The sequence below is a fragment of the Suncus etruscus genome, chromosome 6, assembly GCF_024139225.1.
Source record: "Suncus etruscus isolate mSunEtr1 chromosome 6, mSunEtr1.pri.cur, whole genome shotgun sequence".
NCBI classification, from domain to species: domain Eukaryota; kingdom Metazoa; phylum Chordata; class Mammalia; order Eulipotyphla; family Soricidae; genus Suncus; species Suncus etruscus.
In genome coordinates, this window is record NC_064853.1 from 112,171,096 (window position 1) to 112,191,851 (window position 20,756).

Below are 20,756 nucleotides of genomic sequence, written 5' to 3' on the forward strand. Positions count from 1 at the left end.
GTCTTTTATTTTTTTAAAAACCCATAGATGAGTAAGACTATTCTGTGTCTCTCCGTCTGGCTTATTTCACTCAGTGTACCAGTTTTCATGTCCATCCATGTATAGAAAAATTTCATATAAAAATACCTTCCTTGCACCTATATTTATTGCAGCACTATTTACAATAGCTAGAATCTGGAAACAATGAAGATACATTCAACAGATGAATAACTAAATAAACTGTGGTACATATACACAAAGGAATATTATGCAGCCATCAAGAGAGAGGAAGGACCAATACATTTAAAGGGAATGACAAGAGTTTCATTCTTGACATCTATTTTTTAACCATTAAATGTTTTTTCAGTCTACATTTGACTAAACAGTACAGCTAACACTAGCTCCATGTGATTTCAGCAACACAATAAACAATCTAAGGCCTCTTTCTCATGTAGTCTTCTTCAAGAACTCAAGACTTTGTATTGTTTGTTCTAACTAACTTTGTATTGTTTCACTCTTTATTCCTGAACTTACCCCTTCATTCACTCTAGTAAGTACTGTAATGATATCTCTTTCATTGAATGATTGTTTTTAACTCTGTGGCACTTCTTCATGAAGTCCTTCTTTGTATGCCCAAAAAGAGTGCAATAAAAATTTATCCCTTTTTGGGGCCGGGTGGTGGTGCTGGAGGTAAGGTGCCTGCCTTGCTTGCGCTAGCCTAGGACAGACCTCGGTTCGATCCCCCGGCGTCCCATGTGGTCCCCCAAGAAGCCAGGAGCAACTTCTGAGCGCATAGCCAGGAGTAACCCCTGAGCGTCACAGGGTGTGGCCCAAAAACAAAACAAAACAAAAAAACAAAAAAAAATTTATCCCTTTCTTCAACTTATAATAATTTTAACAATTCCCAAGCTATATGTCACATTCATTTTATAGTGTAGGCATTTACATAATTGACTGGTTTTTCTCTATATTTTTTCTCTCACAAGATATTGAGGGAGCTTCATAGAAGCCATGTGGGTACAATCTAAAATCTGTCATTAGAAAGACTTCAGTAAAAGTCATTGATTTTTGTTCTTTGCTCACACCCAGTGGTAATCAGAGCTTTTTCCTGTCTCTGTGCTCAGAGATCATTCTTGGCAGTAATCAGGAGGGTAATATGTATCTAACCTGTTGCAGCTCTGTGTAAGGCAAATGCCTAAACCCCTACACTATCTATCTCTGTAGCCCCAACAAGCCATCAACTTTGAAAGAACTTTTAGTTCATCAGATCAAGTCTTTGCAAGAAATAAATTCAGTATTTATTTCAGCTCATGTTTTATTGGTAAGAATTAAAAGGTATCATTAATTGGATTATAGAAACTGTGCCTTGCTGATGTCAAGTTAAGGAATACACATAATTTGACAACCTAGTCAAATTTACAAAGCACCAAGATATCACTTAAAGGCTCAGAGTTAAGAGTTAGGGAACATCATAAATTTTAATGTAGCAGCTAAAATCTCAATGACACCAGTGATTAAAAGCAACCCACATTTTGTTCAGTGACACTGTGGATCTCTTGCAATTATATAAATTTCACAATAAAATAGTTCTTCCTTTTTTCTTACCTTCCCTCCCTCCCTCCCTCCTTCCCTCCCTCCCTCCCTCCCTCCTACCTTCGTTCCTTCGTTCCTTCCTTCCTTCCTTCCTTCCTTCCTTCCTTCCTTCCTTCCCTCCCTCATTTCTTCCTTTTTCCTTCCCTCCCTCCCTCACTCCTTCCTTCCTTTCTTCTTTCATTTTCTCCCTCCATTTCTTCCTTCCTTTCTCCCTCTTTTTCTTACTTCCTTTCTTTGCTCCTACCTCCCTTGACCTTTCATTCTTCACATGTTAAAAAATTAATCACTTCTATATAAATTTTACCATTATCCACACTAATATTATTGTTTTATACTTGCAGTGCTGCTATTTCATGCATACCACAGAAAATAGACCTTTAAATTTACAATTACTTAATAATAAAATTTTAAATATAGTTTGAGCCTTATCAAATTTCAAAAAGAAAGATTAGGAGCCATATTCTAAAATCATACTCCCAAGTCTTTAAAATCTGACTCTCTTACTGATAAGTTATGTGTCCCTGAAGTAATCATGTAGCCTATCTGGGTGTGAGTTTCCTGAACTGTCAAGCATGGATAAGATGGTTCCTACACAACATTAGTTTTTTTTTTCTTTTTTTTTTTTTTTTTTTGTTCTTTTGTTTGTTTGTTTTGGGGCCATACCTGGCAGTGCTCAGGTATTATTCCTGGCTCTTTGCTCAGAAATAGCTTCTGGCAGGCTCAGGAAACCATGTGAAATACATCAGGGATTGAACCTGAGTCTATTCCAGGTTGGCAGCATGCAAAGCAAATGCACTACCATTGTGCTATCACTCCAGCCCCTCATTAGAGTTTCTGTGGATTGTAGAAGTCAGTTCACCCTAAGAAATTTTGACAATATCGAGATTTTCCGTAAATGCCACTGTTACTGTCTTTAATAATAAAGACTGGAGGTATATTTGGGAGAAGACAGTTACAACAGACAATATATTTAGAAGTGACATAAGGACAGCTGTCGAGGAAGTACAGAACTTTGGTGATGGTTCAGGCGTAGTATTATTCTATACCAAAAGCATTGTCCCCAACACTATTATAACCATGCTATCTCAAATATAATTAAATATCTGTTAAATTTTTGATTAATTTCTGGCATACAGGAAGCCAATAAAAGTAGGTAGATTAGCTGCAAGAGGCCGTATCCGAGAGCAAGGTAGAATGTAACTGAGCAAAAAAATGAAGTACAATCTGAACCATAAATCATTTGAAAGTAGAATACGTTTTCTCCTCAAGCCAGACAATCTTAGATTCAAAGACAACAGTTTGAATCTGATTCACAAGAAAAAAGATGGACTAAGACTTTCTCAGTTGCATACCTTGAGGATACTTTTAGATTTCAAAAGGCCCCAAAAGCCGATTCTATAATAGAAAATAGTTCAGAGTCACACACAAATCAGCCCAATATATTGTGTGTGGGTTTAAAACTAACTAGTACTAAAATAAATAAATATTTACCCCCTACATTACATAGCTTAATTGAGAAGGGAACAAAAATCAGCAGTGGTCTTTTGACTCTCAAAGAAAGAAGTGAGAATGATCAAAGAGACTGGGAGACAGCACAAGTAACCACATACATGCCAGACATATGCAAGGCCCTGAGTTCAATTTTTGGTACCCAATAATCTTCATTCCCTAATATCCACAGCTGTATTCCTGGTGGCTCCTGAGAGTTGTGAAATTCACCCACACAAAATACAATAATTATTTGGTTGCCAGGTCCCTAGGTATATAAGGAACACTTCTTTGGTAAAACACTGACTTAAGAAACTGAACAAGAAAAGAATCTAAAGAATTGTCACTGGAAGTCAGGAAGAAATCTAGTTCACCTGACCCTCAATGTAAGAATCTCCTCACCACTTCCCTTACAAGTTCTTGTATATGTTAGTTTACAAGTTTTCTGTTTTTGTTTATTTGTTTGTATTTGGGTCACAACTGGTAATGCTCAGGTGTTAGTCCTAGCTCTGCAGTGAGGAATTACTCCTGGCTGTGCTCAGGGGACCAAATAAAATGCCATGGATTGAACCCGGATTGGGCATATGCAATGCTAGTGCTCTACCCAACTGTAAAATAGCTCTGACCACAAATTCTATTTTTAAAGCAATTTAATTAGTATAAATTAAGCTCATTCAGGGAATGGAGTGACCATACAGAGGGCACAGGCCTTGATTCCCAGTACTCAATATGGTGCACCAACTGGGTAACTTTCAGTTGTGATCTTTGAGTGCAGAGCCAGCAGTAATCCCTGAAGCATTGCCTGGGGTGGCCCACAAACAATAGCAAACAAAATAACATGTTCACGGTAGATAACACAAAAATGAAGGGAAATTATTGAAAATAATAAAATATTACCTAATAGTAGTATATTTATATTTTAATATGTTTTCTTAAAGACTTTCAAGTTTTTCTTAGATTGGTCCCATCTATGCACAGGAATTACTCCTGGAGAGATTCTAGGAATCATATGTGGTGCTGGAAAGAGAATCAGGGTTGAGTCTATGTAAGGTAAGCACCTTACTCAAAGTACAATCTGACTTTTATATAAACTATATTTTTAAGGTAAGTTTGATAATAAAATAATTAATTTGATTTTCCCCTTGCAGAATATTTACTAAATATATTAAACATAGAATTATAGTAGTATTTATTAATGAGAAAATAGGTAAATTTCCTATTTTTGATTATTAATTCTATGAATGATTATAGCGTGTTCTCTCTAAACATTTTATATAGATATTATTAAGATTTTTAACTCCAAACATTGATAAATACAGCCTTTCCTATTTGTCTACCTAGAGAAAAAGATAACAAAATATTAAAATTCTTGAGAAATATTGTCAAATAACTTAATAGATAAAAACTAAGCCTCAGTTATTTTAATTTTTATTTTATGCTAGTCAAAATGAAAATTCTCTCATTTAATTATTCATTAGTATTTATGATTTTCATAACTGGTTATATATTTTCTCTTTTGGGATTTTTTACAATTACAGAAATATTTTCATAGATAATAAAATTTTATATTTATGAAATTTAATTTTCATTTAACTATTGACTAATTTTGTCTCTGAAATTTAAATATTTTTAAATATCTATTTTGAAACCTAGAAATATTTTTGATCATTAGTTTTATTTTTATAAACCTTATGCAGAGAGAATTCTTCCTCAAATTAGATAAAACCAATATCCATTATTTCTTACAGATTTTTAAGAAACTATCACTAATTTTTAAACCTTAGTTTCTTTAATATCACTGAATCAAATAGAAAGCATAAAGGTCTATCTTTTACTACAGCAGGATTTTGACAAGTTGACATCTTTTTTTTAAGCAGTTTAAACATTTAGAAGTTTGCAGTTAATGCTTTTGTAACTCACCTAATTAGTTTAATCTTCCTAGTATGTTTATCCAAATTGCTTCCCCAATGAAAAGTTCACCTACATCTAATGTTTATAATAAGGACTAGAGTTGTAGGACTGTTGTAGGGCATTTGCCTTGCTCATGAGCGGACCCAGGACAGATGTGGGTTCAATCCCCTGAATCCCAATGGTCCCCTGAGGCAGTCGATATTTCTAAGCACAGAGTCAGGAGTAACCCCTGAGCACCACTGGATGTGGCCCCCAAACCTAAACAAACAAAAATAATGTCTATAGTAATTGCTGAACTAGCTACATAGATTCAATTGTCATGTCTACTATTGCTTTCTGGAGAGTTAGGCATTAGTAAAGACACTCAGGATTTTCACAACTTAGTTTCTAACTTGAATCATCATGCCTGAAAAATCAATAGAAAAAATATATTGAGGGAGACATTTATGATCTTAAAATACATTCATAATTTGGGAGCTGGATCAAAGTAAAAGTAATTTACATTGATTGATTATTCCATTTTATCACTTTTCCAATTATTCCATTTAACCACTTTTCCAATAATAGATTTATAGTTGATATTCTTTGGATTATATTGTGAAGGATTTCAGCCTTTTTATTTTCTAAAACAAGCACACCTTTTGAAAAACAATATTCAAAAGTCAAAATCAGAGTGTCAGCACAAAATTAACCTAAAGAATTCAACTCATTACATCTTAATGTCTAGGTGTGAGGCAGGTGAATTGTCTGTTAAGGAATTCTGCTTATGATCAAAGATGTGACCTCCTCTAATTTGATCTCTCTGAGTACATAACTTTCAAGGGTGGAATAACTGAGATGCATAGATGATTCACATGCAGAGATGACATTCCTGAATTCATAGTACAGGGTAAGTCTGAGTAGATCCAATTTCCAGAAAGACTAAATAATCTTGGGCTCTTGACCATATGCTCCTCAATCTTATCAGTGTTCTTTCTTCTTGGAGTCTCTTCAAACTCAGCAAATGCATCCTTTCCATTGAAGTCACTGGGACGCATGACAATCTTCACAGGTCACCTAATCCATGCACCTGCCTTTAGGCAGAGCTGCTCTTAAAATCACCGCAGACAGATGGCTCTTTGCTGTTTTCAAAATTCCCCAGGGAAAGAGGTTCCACAGGCTGCCACATGATCCATTCCCATGTCTCCAAGTCACCCCTAAGATACTGAATTCTAAGTATTTAGTTAATAGCAGGTGGCAATGAGATAATTCTTTGTCTCTCCCTGAGGAATTGGAAATTATCCAAATTAGTCCTGGGGCAATTGCCAAAGTATACAGGAACCCCAATGCTGCTCTGAGCTTTACAAATATCAAGTTAAGTGGGGGTATTTAGTGTTCCCAGCTGACAAAATACCAAATTCAGCAATGAACTGAACATGTTATACAATGCTCTCTCAGGAATTTACATGCCAATAATAAATTTTAAGCTTTCCTATTTAAGGAATGGAAAAATAACAAACAAATAAAAATAAGTGTCAAATAAATTTTTAAATGATTATTAGCAATAATAAAAAATTAAGACCCGAAGGGCTAAGATAAAAGGGCTAAGAAAAATATTTATCTATACGTACATATATGCTACAAAATGAAGAACTAGACTAAAATAAAGAAAGGAAAATACAAATAAATAAAGCTAAGTACTAAAAGTAATTAATTTAAATATAGGCATGGTTTTATCCCATATATGATTATATGTAAATATGTGTAAATATTTATTTATATACAAATCTCAAGATAACATTGCAGTTTGGTTAAACAGAAAATAGGAAAACTAGCCAAATTAAAAAGGTAGAAATACAAAGACTTTAGTAATTCTAGGTGAATAATATAGTGACATTATAATAACAGTTACAGTAGTTGATGGAATTGAATGAGACATAAACCAAACCTAAAACAACCTGTGTTATGTCAGTAGAGGTGGGGAGTGGTGTGTGAAATGAATTCTTGGCACATTAGTGGAAAGAGGTTGACATTGATGGTGGGATTGATAATGAAACATTGTATGCCAAAAATTAGCTATAGATAACTTTGTAAATAACAATGCTTTAAATTAAAAAAATTTAAATAAAAAAAAGTGTTCTGAGAACCAAAGAGGTAGCTCAATGGGATGAAATTCATACAGATCTGAGTTCCATCACCTTCCTCTTTTTTTTGGCTATACCTGTTTGATGCTCAGGGGTTACTCCTGGCTATGCACTCAGAAATCGCCCCTGGCTTGGGGGGACCATATGGGACAACGGGGGATTGAACCACGGTCAGTCCTACACTAGCGCTTGCAAGGCAGACATCTTACCTCTAGTGCCACCTTCCCGGCCCCCATCCCCTTCCTCTTATGATTCTTTGGCATAACAAAAACTGAACAGAGTCAAAATTCTCAGTGTAACTTTAGGTGTAGTCAAAAAGAGAAATAAAAATGTTAGTAATAAATATGTTGCAGACTTTGAAGATGACAATGGTTTATAAACTAAAACATGCCGGAGCTCAGAAATGTGAGGAGACTAAGAAACATAAGGAAACTTAGCAATGTGAGTTCAATAAACTAAGAACTATAAATAACAGAGACAATTCTCCTTGAAATAACCCATTAAGATTCAAACTGAAATTTTGTCCTATACGACTGTTAAATAACATACAATGCCAACTTAGGTAACTGATTTAAAAAAAATGAGTAATAGGAGCAACAAAAAACTAACAAAAATACCATGACTAGTTGTAGCACAAATTTTTGTAATTGATAAAATACTTTTTCAGGTCACATCGAAACAATATAAGAGTGAAGAATATATGGAGTCCCTAAAATGTTCAAAAACTTTAACATTTTGTCCCCATGCATAAGATGATTTAAATTAAGGTTTAAATCTGAGAAATTAAATCATACTTTCTTAAGTCCCTTAACTTCTACTTTCTAATTACTTAGATATAGACAAATGAGTATTGAGGTACATTGTACTTGGATATAGTTAATGCAATTCATACTTCCTAAATTTTAAAATCAATGATGAAATATATGATATTAAAATAAGATCTCCAGTGAAAAATGGAAAGTTAAGTTTTAATTTGGGCGCTGCCACTTTATGTTAGAAAAACAGGCAATTCCATTTTCTTGTAGATGTCATATTCTTTCATGAATAATGAAGATTCTTAAAATGACTTTTAAATGATTTCTACTTTAAACACATAGATTCTTTAGCATCAAAACCTTGAAATGGTTTAGTGTTCTGAAGGTACATAAGACTAGCAAAATCCACATGAACGAACACACATTTTTTTAAGGGTCTGTTGACTTTTTTTTAAAAGTTGTAAGTAATCCTTAAGTCATTATGTTAACATTAAGCACTTATAAGATCTTATGGTCCTCATTAGTTGAATCTAGTGGAATATTTATAGTAACTATTATATATTATATTAATAGTAATTATAGTAGTTATAGTAAATATTCTACTGGAATATTTATAATATACTTTGTAGTTGTATAAGTGAAAAATAAAACAATACAGTGCATAATTACTTTTTGTTTTGAACCATGAGAAAAATACTAATATATTTACTAATATATAATATATTTATTTTTTTAATCCCACAAATTCCTTAAATATCTCTTATGGAATATTCCTCTACTATGAAGTGGTTTTATAAATATTTATAAATATTTCTAGGTTATTGTTAAAGCAAGGTGTAAAGGTTCCCCTCATTAAACAAAAAATAAGTCAGTAATATGATGCTGCCTTTCTTTGAACAATATAATGGTAAACAACTTCCCTTTATTTTCACAGAAAAAGGTCCATTGACTAACATGCCATCACAGATGACATCAATAAACCCCATGATCTCTTCCCTCCCAGAGCCTACACATTTGCTTGAGTACCAGAGAACTACTGCAATAAGTTTCCTAGCAACTTGATGTATCAACATACATCACATTTTTCTAGCTGTTTTTTCTTAATTACTTCTTTATGTAATATCTTTATCCTTTCTCCTCTGCTTAGAAAGAATTCTGTTCCCTTGAAGACATGGCTCAGATATCACCCCCTTAAAATTGTGACCCTCCCTAAAGCCCATAGACATTTTCTTTCATAGTCATCTGTACAGAGTCTATCATAAAATATCCCTTGGTAAAATATTTATTACATGGTTTTGGTTATTTAACTTCTAGTGGTCTATGAATTACCTGGGAGTGGAAGCCTCTGAAAGTAATTATTTATAATACTTTTTCCTCCAAGGAAGAGTCAGTGAACATATATTAGACTTTTAATAAATATTGCTTTAAAAAAACAAACCAAATAATCATATAATCTACACTGTCATTACTAGACATACTGACTCACTAGAGAAGTGAAATCACAGAAAAATCGAGATTATTTTCCTGCTGAGTTTCAGTTATTTGTTCACTTATCAAAGGAACAGAAATTGAAAACACATAAAAAAAACTATGTAGCCCACAAACCTACTATTATGAAAATGTGTATTCCAGATTGATGATCTGCTTCTTAACAAGAACCAAGTGAATTGGTGTAGAAAAGCACAATGTAATGAATTTATCTTTCCTTGGTCAACAGATTTGATATGAGATCCTAGGCAAATCAATTCCTCCCATCTGGGCCTTAAATTTTGCCAGAACTATCAAGAAGAACACAGCGCATTCCACAGGAATAATTTTACAAGCAGTAAAATATTAAGATTAAATTGCCTAACACTGAAACTCCAAAAACCCAGTTTCCACATGTGAAAATGTCATAAATGAGCTGTAATCTTGAGAAGTTAATTGTTTGCTGTTTCTCTCCCAGATCTCAGCACTTTTCGTGTTTTTCTTTCTCCCTTCTATTACACCTGGATAATACAACAATCGATCAGCTTAATTTTTTCAGGGTAATGGCCTTTTCATGGTGGAGATGGATCTAGAGTTCTGTAAGAATCAGTGAATTTGCAAGAAATTTAGATGGGTGCACAAGTATCATAATAAATTCCCTTCTTGTAAGTCTTTTTTCTCAAATTGAGAACCAGGAAATTCTCTCTGTTCCTTCAGTCCCTTCAATTCCAGTAATCTTCCCCCCTCATACAATTCTATAATTAAATATTAGGAATAGGACAGAAAAGACAGTATATAAAATAAAAACTGGTTGCATGATATAGTATCTTTTGAGAAAACTGTCATATCACTAGAAAAAGACACAAGCTTTACAAATAGGAGCAAAGATTGCTTTATAAATATTGATCACATCTCTCCTGATATTATCTATGTACCTTTGGAACTAAATTTATCAGCTCTAAAATCCAGATTGGAATAGACTTCAGTGAGGTTGAAGTATAATCAGCTGTAGTCAAAACTCACGGTGTTGCTTTGGCCCATAATATTAAATAAATAGTTCCCGGCAACTGTGAAATCAAGTGTGCTTAAAAGTTCATACTTCTAATGAATAAATGAATAAAGTCCATAAATAAATAAATATGTCTTTGCTTTTAAATTCTAGATTTATACTTCTAGATATCATGGATTACAGTTCTAGAATGAATTGTCTAGGTTTTTTGATAAACATCAAAATTTTCTTACTTCATTTCAAATTTACTTAATGATATGGAAATAATATCTTAACACCTTTACCTGGAAAGTCAGATGATCATTAGACTCAAAATTACACTCAGACAAATAATGCTAAATAAATATAATGATCAGCATAGGTAGTAGTATAGTCAACATTTTTTGAGTATTGAGTATCTGCTGTTACGATTTATGCATATTATTATTTGATTTAATCCTCAAACTACTGTCTTAAGTAATGTAATCATCATTCCTACTTTGAAATGTCAAAACTGGGCTATGAAATTTGTTCAAGACCAGCATTGCAAAATGGAAATTAAAACTCACGAATTCATGTCCCATATATAAAGAGTTAGGCCATCTCTCATACTGTGGAAATGGTACAGTTCCCTTCAGAGAACCTGAAATTTTGAAAACCTGAAAACCTGAATTCTAGACCAACATGATGTTCTTGAACATGCTATCTCCAGTCCATATCCATGTATATTCTAAATCAAGAAATGTAGATTAAGTAAAAGGTCACCAACACCAAGAATACCAGAATTATTATCTTGATTTAAATATGAACTCTTTTCTGTATTCCATATCTTTCTATTTCAAAATACCTCTGTTTTGAATGACAAAGATTGAGTCTCCATTGTTCTGCTCTTTTATTTTTTTCAAAATGTACTTTAAACTGCTGTTTTTCTTTTGTTTTTTATTTTTCCTGGCATGTGTTATGTTGGCAATACAAATCATTGTGTATATTTTATGTGTTTATAAATGTTTATGTTGCTATTACTGTTTACTTCCTTTGTCTAGAAGACATAATTTATAAAACAAACACAAATGGAAAGGAAACAAAATTAGGCAGGCCAGATTTACCAACAATAAGAACCTCACAATTACATATGCCACATCAGTTACTGTGTTAATTCCACCCCCACTATCACTGTACCACTCAGTACCTCTGCTTCTTTTGCTGATTTTTTTTCTCTGTTGGATATGCCACCAAAGGACAGTCTATAGATCTTATTTATTGATTCATTGTCTTTCTTCCCCATTTTATCGAAGTTCCACAAACTAAGACAAAATATTGTCTTTTATGATTCATGTTCTGGCAATAACTGCAACAGTCATTGCACACAGTAGATGCTCAGTAAGTTTTTTTAAAAATGAGGCAAAATTGCTGCTTGATAAGGAAGACCTTTGAGTCATGATTCAGATAATCTTGATTTTCTGTTTTCTCACCTCATGTAATGACAGCATTATCCATGTAAAACTCAGGCGCAGGGTTCAACCTTAACTCACACCATTCACTATTTTTCTGAATTATTACATGATTTCCTTTAAGTTAGAATTCTTTTATGATGGTGCAAATGACCCAAATACTTGTCTGTTCAACATCTGCCCACCAGCACAATCCAAAATGACCTTTGCTCAGAATCAATCATAATGTTGTTTTCTTGTGCAAGCCCATCAAGGATTTTCAGGCCTACTTGACAGTCACTCGACAGTAAGAAGCAAATACAAATAAGACTCCAAAATGTGCCCACTGAATGTCTTCTTTATTCACATATCACAGTCAATTGTTTGTCTTAAATGTCACTGCAGTAGTACTACCTTGAAGCTTCCATTAACATTTATCCCTCACACATCCTTGCATCATTTATGCTGAAGTGTCTTTCCGCACTTTTCCTCTCCTTCCATAGAGGAAGTACTTTTTCCAAAATACTTTTCACCTTATTAATAATATATATTATATTGTAATTGACTTATTTACAGACACTTTTGTTCATTCTATTGGTTAATGATTTTTTTAAATTATTATTATTAGCACTAGTTTTTTTGAGATACACCTACTGGTTTTCAGGGGTTACTCCTGGCTCTGCACTCAAAGATTACTCCTGCAAGGCTCAGGGGGGACCATGTTAGATGTCTGGGATCAAACCCAGGTTGGCTGCATGCAAGGCAAATATACTATCTGCTATTAAAACATTCCGGCCCCCTCAATAGGTTAATGTTTGACAGAAATACCTAGCACAATGCCACTGATTCCTACTTAATAAAGTAATAAATGAACACTACATGTACTTGGGAAGTACACTCAAGTGCTCAAGGGTTATTCCTGGCTCTGTACTCAGGAATTATATCTGGTAGTTCTTGAGAGGCCATACAAAATGTCAGAGATCAAACCTGGGTCAGCTGCATGCAAGGAAATTGCCTTATATTTTTTTGCACTATGGCTCCAGCCCCACACCACATTTTCTTTATCAATACATTCTTATCACTTTCTTATCACTTTTTTTAAAGCATATTTATTAATAGAATCCGGTCCCAAAAGTTTTTACCAGCATCAGGAAGTTTGAAATTCTTGCAAGTTTTGAAAATTTTCTAATCTTAGTTAAAAAAAAAAAAACCTTTGCCCTAGCTCATTTTTTTTTAAATTTCAGAAGTGTCTATAATTATGAGGCCATTTCCATTGAGATCTTTTTATGTGGTCTCCACATGATAATGTACCTAATGCATTTGTCAGAATACTGCATAATGGACAAATTTTAGGTGACACTTGTAGCCACACACCTGATTTGTATTTCCTTGATCTGTGCTCTAGGAGAACCAGAAGCACTAGTATACCCATACCACCTGTAACCAGAGATACAGAGCCTGGGATATTCCCGGAGAGCAAGATGTGGGGTAGACTGTTCCCAGAATTGCTTTAGAAGCACAAGAAAAGTTTTCTTTAGAATCAGGGTGTCACAACAGCTGCCTGAAGACACCACACATCCAAAATTAGGAGTGGGAACACTAAGTCGAAGAATTAGTTAATCAGTGTCTGGCTTCCTGAACCACCTTAATGAAATAAAATCACAAAATTCACAGATACATTGACACTCCTGCTGAAGGCCTAAAATAGTATCAACTTCCGAGTGAACAAGCCAATTGCTAGCTACTGCATGGAACATTTCTGCCTGATGACATGTCAATAGGGTGACCTTATTTTCAAGATGAGTTCTCTTTATGCGCTCTCTCATTTCCACTTCAGAAGTTAGGGTGGGTCTTCTTTTTTTTTTTCTTTCTCTAAGGCTCACTAGGCCAAAGGATTCTGCAAATAAATGGCTAAAATTATGACTATTTCTATGTGGAAAAAAAATCAGCACTGGATTAGAAATTAAGCATTTGGAGAAAAGTTTTTGGATATAAATATTTTGTTAAAAACAACAACCAAGAACATGTTTCAAATTGGGGAGAGGGGTGACAGAGGAATTGAGTTATATATCTCAAGTGTTGTTTTAACAAAAATAGTATTGCATTAAAAATGATCTATTATCATCTTGAATCAGTGGTATAGCTGGGCAGTATTTTATTAGAAAGAGATCCAAGTTAATTAGTCCATATAGACATTTAATGTGATATGCTTGGATTTCTACCTAATTCCTGGTGAATTGTGGAATCTTCAGAGAAAATCAAATTACACTAAAAAGTGATTTCTTAATATAAGAAAAAAGCAGATGGAGAAATAAAATAAGATCTGACTGAAGAATCGTGTGATGAACATATTCCTTGTGGGCCAATCTTCATATTTTTATATTTTATGGTATAGAATTCACTTCACATTCACTTGAACACAAAATAATCAATAAGTAAATGATAACAATGCACTTAATAGGTTTAATAAATAAAATTCAGAAAGGTTAGCAGTTATATAAAGTTGTTTATAAAACAGGTAATTTAATTCAGAAGGCCAAAAGTTAGCTGACTTTATGCTGACGTTTTGCAAGCGAAAGTCAGAGACAGTGTATGAGAGATGAGAGAGGCTCTGAATGTAAGTTGTAACTCCAGTAAGTATTGGCATTAGAATATTATTTCTCTTTGCTTCAGTTTTTTCTAGTTTTATAAGCATATTATGCATATTGTTGGCTTATAGTCAACAATTGAGAATTGTGCATGTAAAACTCAAACCATATAATAAATGTTTAGTTTATGCTTGGTTTATTATAAATAGAACTTTACTAGAGACTATTTAGAATTTAGTCTTACTAAAGAAACAACTGTAAGCAAAAGTCATAAGAGGGGGTGGCATAGAGATATATAAGACTTTATCTAATTAACTCCTAATTTGGGAGTTAATAATATAAGGAATATGTGGCCTGAAGGTAATCTATTAAAATACTATGTGTATTTTATGTGCAAGCCCATTGTACATGTCTAAACTTATATGTTATTTTAAAGTAAAAACAATCCTAAAGTTATAAGATGCAACAAAAATAATGAGAAATTCTAACCAAAAAAGCTATTTTCCTAAACAAACTAGAGTATATCTATGACTGCTGCAACTAACAGGACAAATTTTTATATTTCTCTAATCATTCATATCAAGAACACAGGGTAAATAAAATTCAATGTAGAAATATTTCTGTTCAGTGTTTTTCAATATCTCTGCTCCTATTACCTGAAAAAAAGGACACTGGAATCATATTAATCCAAAATTGATCAAACTTTGGACTAAAATTATGCCATATAGTTTACAGGTACATTTAAGAGTCTCTTGATGAACCTGATGATACCTAATCTCTCTTGATTGTAACACTTTAACCATGATAGAAAAATAGAATTTTGCAGATTATAGGCAACAATGTACTGTTTTATTTCCTTGTATGTACAGTCCTTACTCTATAGTATGGAATCTTTGTTCTGTTGAAAACATTATATATTGATTATGCTGACACTGACAGAAAAGCTGTATGGTGGTTGGTTTTCTTGAAGTTTTTTTTCTTCATATCTTAGTTGAGAAAGTGGGTTATGATTCATCCTGCACAATCTGAGTCAAAATTCACTTTTGTGTCTTTTCAATTTTTTCTTTTACAGTCCACATTAAAAAATCAAGAGTCATTTACTCAGCAAATGAGAACACTCTGGTATATATTTGTGTATTGCTTTCTCACACACAGTGACTGAAAAAATACTTTTAAAAATCATATTCCAATAAGAAGAAAATACCATAAGAAGACTCAAAGTGTTAATTCACAGAGACACTGTGATTTTAAACACTGCCATGTAATATTCAGAAATTGGAGCTGTAGAGATAGCAAAGAAGGCAAAGTACTAGTTTAGTATGTGGCCAACCAGGGTTCTATCTCCAGCATCCTGCACACTAAATGGTCCCCTTTGTACCATCAGCATTGATCCCTGAGTGTAGACCTTAAGCATAACCAGACATAGCCCCAAAAGAAAACAAAACCAGTGGTTGAGTTTTATACATAAATAAGTGGCATAAATCAAGTCTATGCTATAACTAAAGATATGTTTATGTCTCAAATTTTTTTATACTTTATGGTATAGAATTCACTTCACATTCACTTGAACATAAAATAATCAATAAGTAAATGATAACAATGCACTAAATAGTTTTAATAAGTAAAATTCAGAAAGGTTAGCAGTTATATAAAGTTGTTTATAATACAGGTAATTTAATTCAGAAGGCCAAAATTAATCATTTTTTCCATCTCTTAAATTGTGCTTGGATTAACTTGTTTCTCTTAAAAAATGATTAAATATTTATAAATAGGAATAACAATATGTTCTGAAGAAATTCAAATTGCCTATATCACCAGTATCTGAGAAGCAAGATTTAACATTTGGATTTTCTAGCTCTCATATTTGATTTTCTAAACTAATGGTCATTATACTATGACATAAAAAATAAAAGACAAATCATTATCTTTTTGTTTTGTTTATTGGACCACACCTGGCTCTGCACTTAGAAATCACTCCTGGCAGGCTCAGGGGACCATATGGGATACCAGGGATCAAAGCCAGGACTTTCACAGGATGGCCATGTGCAAGGCAAACGCCGTATCACTGTGCTATATAACTCTGGCCTCCAAGTCACAATTTTTATGATAGTGCTCTCCTGTCAATACTGAAGACCAAACCCTATGTATGTTAACATACTTTTGTTTGCCGATATACCATTTGTCATTAAATCATTGACTCAGAGAAATTTTTAAACAGGCATCCAATCCTGCAAACAATATTCCTTTATCCTGCAACCATGTCTTAATTGTATTCACTGACACTTTAGATGACTTAAAACAAAGTAAAACTTTTTATTAATAAATGATGAACTGGTAGGAGTATAATGTGGTTTCAAAATATAATTCCTTAGTTACTTTTCAGTAATTTTGTGAACTTAGAAATAAGAACCCATACGATTTTATACAAAGATCTGTTTTGGTGGGAAATAGAGCACAATATAAGAAAAGCGTTTTGGTGAATATATATATATATATATATAAACATATATATGTTAAATAATTTAAACAGAGCTTCAGTGGTATAATTTAATTAACAAGACAGGACCCATGGATAGGGCATAGGTGGTGATATAACAGCAGGTCAAACATAGATTTTACCTTTTTTTCATTTTTAAAATTTTTTGGCTTTTGGGCTACACCCCTTGACGCTCAGGGGTTACTCCTGGCTATGTGCTCAGAAATTGCTCCTGGCTTTGGGGATCATATGGGGGATCGAACCATGGTCTGTCCTAGGTCAGCACATGCAAGGTAAATCATTGTTCCGGCCCCAAAATTTACCTTCTTAATGTTTGCTACTCAAAATAACATGATGAGATTCTGGATTGAAAATGATTTCCTTTTATAAAAAATGTACTTGGTAGATAATCTTGCAGATAATTTCACCATGGTACTTCAGAAATATGTCCTCTTTTTTTAATGACTTCCACATTTTCAATTAGAAACTAGTGGATGAATATTTCCTCATTCAATATTTAATATCATATTTAGGTAATATGGTTACAATAGTGTGGTGGTTCATATTTTTGATAACACTCAAAAACTATGAAAGCATGACTCTACTACTGTTCTATGAATTAATAATTGAACACTTTAAACTTTAATTATGTATTTGATCAAATATGTTTTTGTTGTTGTTTGAAGGCTACACTCAGCTCTAAGCAGTGCTCAGAGGACTGTATGCACTACCTGGGATTGAATGCCTTATCCTTTTCTCCTTTGTGCTATCTCTTCTGCCCTGATCAAAATTTGTTGTTGTTTATGGGTAACACACCTGAACAGTTCTCAAAGATTATTCATTACACTTAGACCATAAATGTCAGCCATTCTGTACAAGACAAGTTTCTTACCTTACCTGTGCTATCTCTCTGCCCCATTTCCTGATCCAATATCTTTTAATGGAAAATAGGAACTAAGAGTTCATTAGATAGCATCAAGTCAGAAGTAAGTTAAAGTTGCACAAATATATTAAACATGCAAAAGTTTACTAAAGTATAAAAATATGTTGGTGTCTTTTATGAACTAAGGAAGGGACACATTCAAGTTACACAAATTCCAATTTAATAGTGGGGATTAATTTACTAATTTTCCATTACTTCTAATTTACTGCATCCTAATTCCTCTACAACAAAATGAGGGAACACTCCTGCAGGTTTTTTTTCCTTTTTGATTGAAAATTAATGAATTCATATACCTAGATAGAAACAAAATCCAACAAATCCAGCATTGACTAAGGATGATTATATATGGAGAGTCTAATGGTCAAAAAGTGGAATGAGAACAAAAATAGTTAGGCCTTGTTCTATTTCATTGGGGAATAACTGACCACAATACAAATTACAATAAATTCAGATTTCGGATAATGTCATTTATTTGCACTCTGCTTATAAAATTTTACTGTTTACTGATATTGGATATTTAATGCCCCCTCTCCTTACCTCAAATTATTCAACTGTGTTGAATAATCCAACTAAAAGAGTGTATTATCAATTTGTCTTTACAATGGTTTCTTCATTTTGACTCCTTAGAAATTTTATCATGAACAAGTAAGATAGGACTAGAGACAAAAAAAAAAAAATCCCTGAACCTAGATTTTAAAATAAGGTATTTCCCTTATTTTAAATAAAATGTATTCTCCATCAAAGCAATTGATGTTGAAGGATTTACCAAGTATTTTCTTACTTGTTGATTATATTATCTCAATTCTATTGTATTCCACAGTATATATTGCAATAATTAGTAAATATTAGGAACTTCATAAATATTTGTAGATAGGTGAATCCATTGAATTAGAAGTGCAATTGATGACTACCAAGTAAAACTCCACAGTTGTTTAAACAATTGATTTGCTGACAGTCATTTAAGCCTCTGACAATTCTAATGTCACTTCAAAGTCTGAAAGGAGATGATTATCTATGTAATTTAGAGAAAGTTGTGAGGAAAGTGCAGGTGGGAGGAATAAGGGTGGTTTGGAGGGGAAAGGGAGTCAAGTTCACAGTTATCAGTATTTGTGTGTTGTTTAAGATCAGAAAATGCATAATTAGCAGTTGTAGAATTCTAGCTAAAGTTCTTGATAAACTTCTCAATTCTAGCCACATCTCAGTACAAAATCATAGACAACATGTTAACTCAGACCTTTCCTTTCTCAGATACAATCTCCATTCATTCTCTCCAGAATGTTAAGTTTACCTCTACAGTTTTTAAACAAAGGATTTTAACTATGAATTAGGAACAGAGGGTGGCTAATGCCATGAAACAGCAATATTGGATGGTGTTTCATAGTCAGAAAGGATCATTTAAAGAGGTCTAGTTTAATAGAATGATCTTTCACAACTAGTTTCTATGGAAAACAAACAAATACAGAAAAAAGTTTTTTTTTTCAATTTGCTGCTTCACTCATCTGTTCCAGTTAGATTAGAAGAAAATTAAGAAGTCAAGAGATTATCCTGGAATTCAAGGTTGTAAAGGGAACAGAGAGAAAGATAGGTGATTAATTAGTTCAGGAACTTAAATATAAAAATCTTAGCTATCTTTTGGACTAACTTTGATGCTTATTTTATCATAGAAAACATATGCAAAAGACATTGAGTTGAAGCATCAATTATGTTTTTAAGAAGTTCAAAGAATATAGCAACCACATTTTACTCAATTTATATTTTCCAGTAAGTGATTAAAAATGAAATGAGAAATTTTAAGGAAAATCTATGATTCTGTCCCTAATCTTCAAACTTACATATATCAATCGTTTTTTATCAACACTAAAAATGAAGTGGTTTAGATTACCATAACATTTTATAATTCCGTACACTATTAAAAAATACCCAGTAGATAACTTAAGTACGTTTAGTGATTTGCTTATAATGCCCTTTTTACAGGTGATCTGGATTAACTGTTCACACTTTTTATTTTGTTACTTAAACAAAAAACATATATCTCCTATGTACTAGCCTTTGCTCTTGCTTGGACTAGTCATACAGTTTAAACTAATGTGTCAAATAGAATGCTTATAATTATTATTTATTTTAGGAGCTTTAACATATCTTTTTCCCGAATTGTTTTTTGAGGCAGAATTTTTCTTCCTCTAAAGAATACATACATCTGTCTCATTAGCTCGAAAATATTCCCACAACTCACATAGATAAACAAAAGACTGGAAAGAAAATAACAATATATTTCCTAAATCAATATAATCATTTCTCTATAGCACCCATTTTCTAAATTTTTCTTCAATGTGGCTTTGGGGAAGTTAATTAATTAGGGCATTTTTTCCCCAATAAAAGTGAGATTTTTAATGCCCAGGTTCCATCTGGACTGAAGACAATTGTACAGCTGAAGTCATTTTCCATTTTGTAATTTACAAGAACATTTTGGAAACCATTTATTGATACAACATAATAAAAACAATTAAATAAAATTATTAAGCACTCTCAGATCATCAAAGCAACTTTCAAAACAATAGCATTGTTCCTGTACCTAGGACAAATCTAAAGTATTGAGTACATTTGCTTATCTGTATTAATAGTTCATGATCCGTCCAGGAAGATGATGCTAAAATAGAATGTTGAGTGGGAAGATAATTTGTATCTGGAGACAATTTACCTGTGCTTTCCCTTCATCTCAGGGCAAATCTGTTATTTATGGAATCTGGGTGCTGTGGGACACTAGTGGGCCTGATACAGCAAAGCTTCCCTAATTATTGTGATCATTAATTCATCTATCAAATAAAAATATGCAATCTATCTGTTTTGCAGGGTTTGTCAGTTTAAATAATATAAAAAGTACATTACTTTACAAATAATTTGTGTATAATACTTCTATTTCTATAAATGTAATTATACAGCAATAATGTTAATTTTTAGTAGAATTATCAATTGGATACACACATTACAAGTTGATTCCAAGGTAAGTTTAGTCAG

General features: G+C 32.9%; 1 protein-coding gene across 1 annotated transcript in view; it reads right to left on the reverse strand.

Annotated features, from left to right (window-relative positions):
* Positions 1-20,756, reverse strand: part of LPP (LIM domain containing preferred translocation partner in lipoma) — a 491,757-nt gene that overhangs the window by 140,865 nt on the left and 330,136 nt on the right. The window lies entirely within an intron of this gene.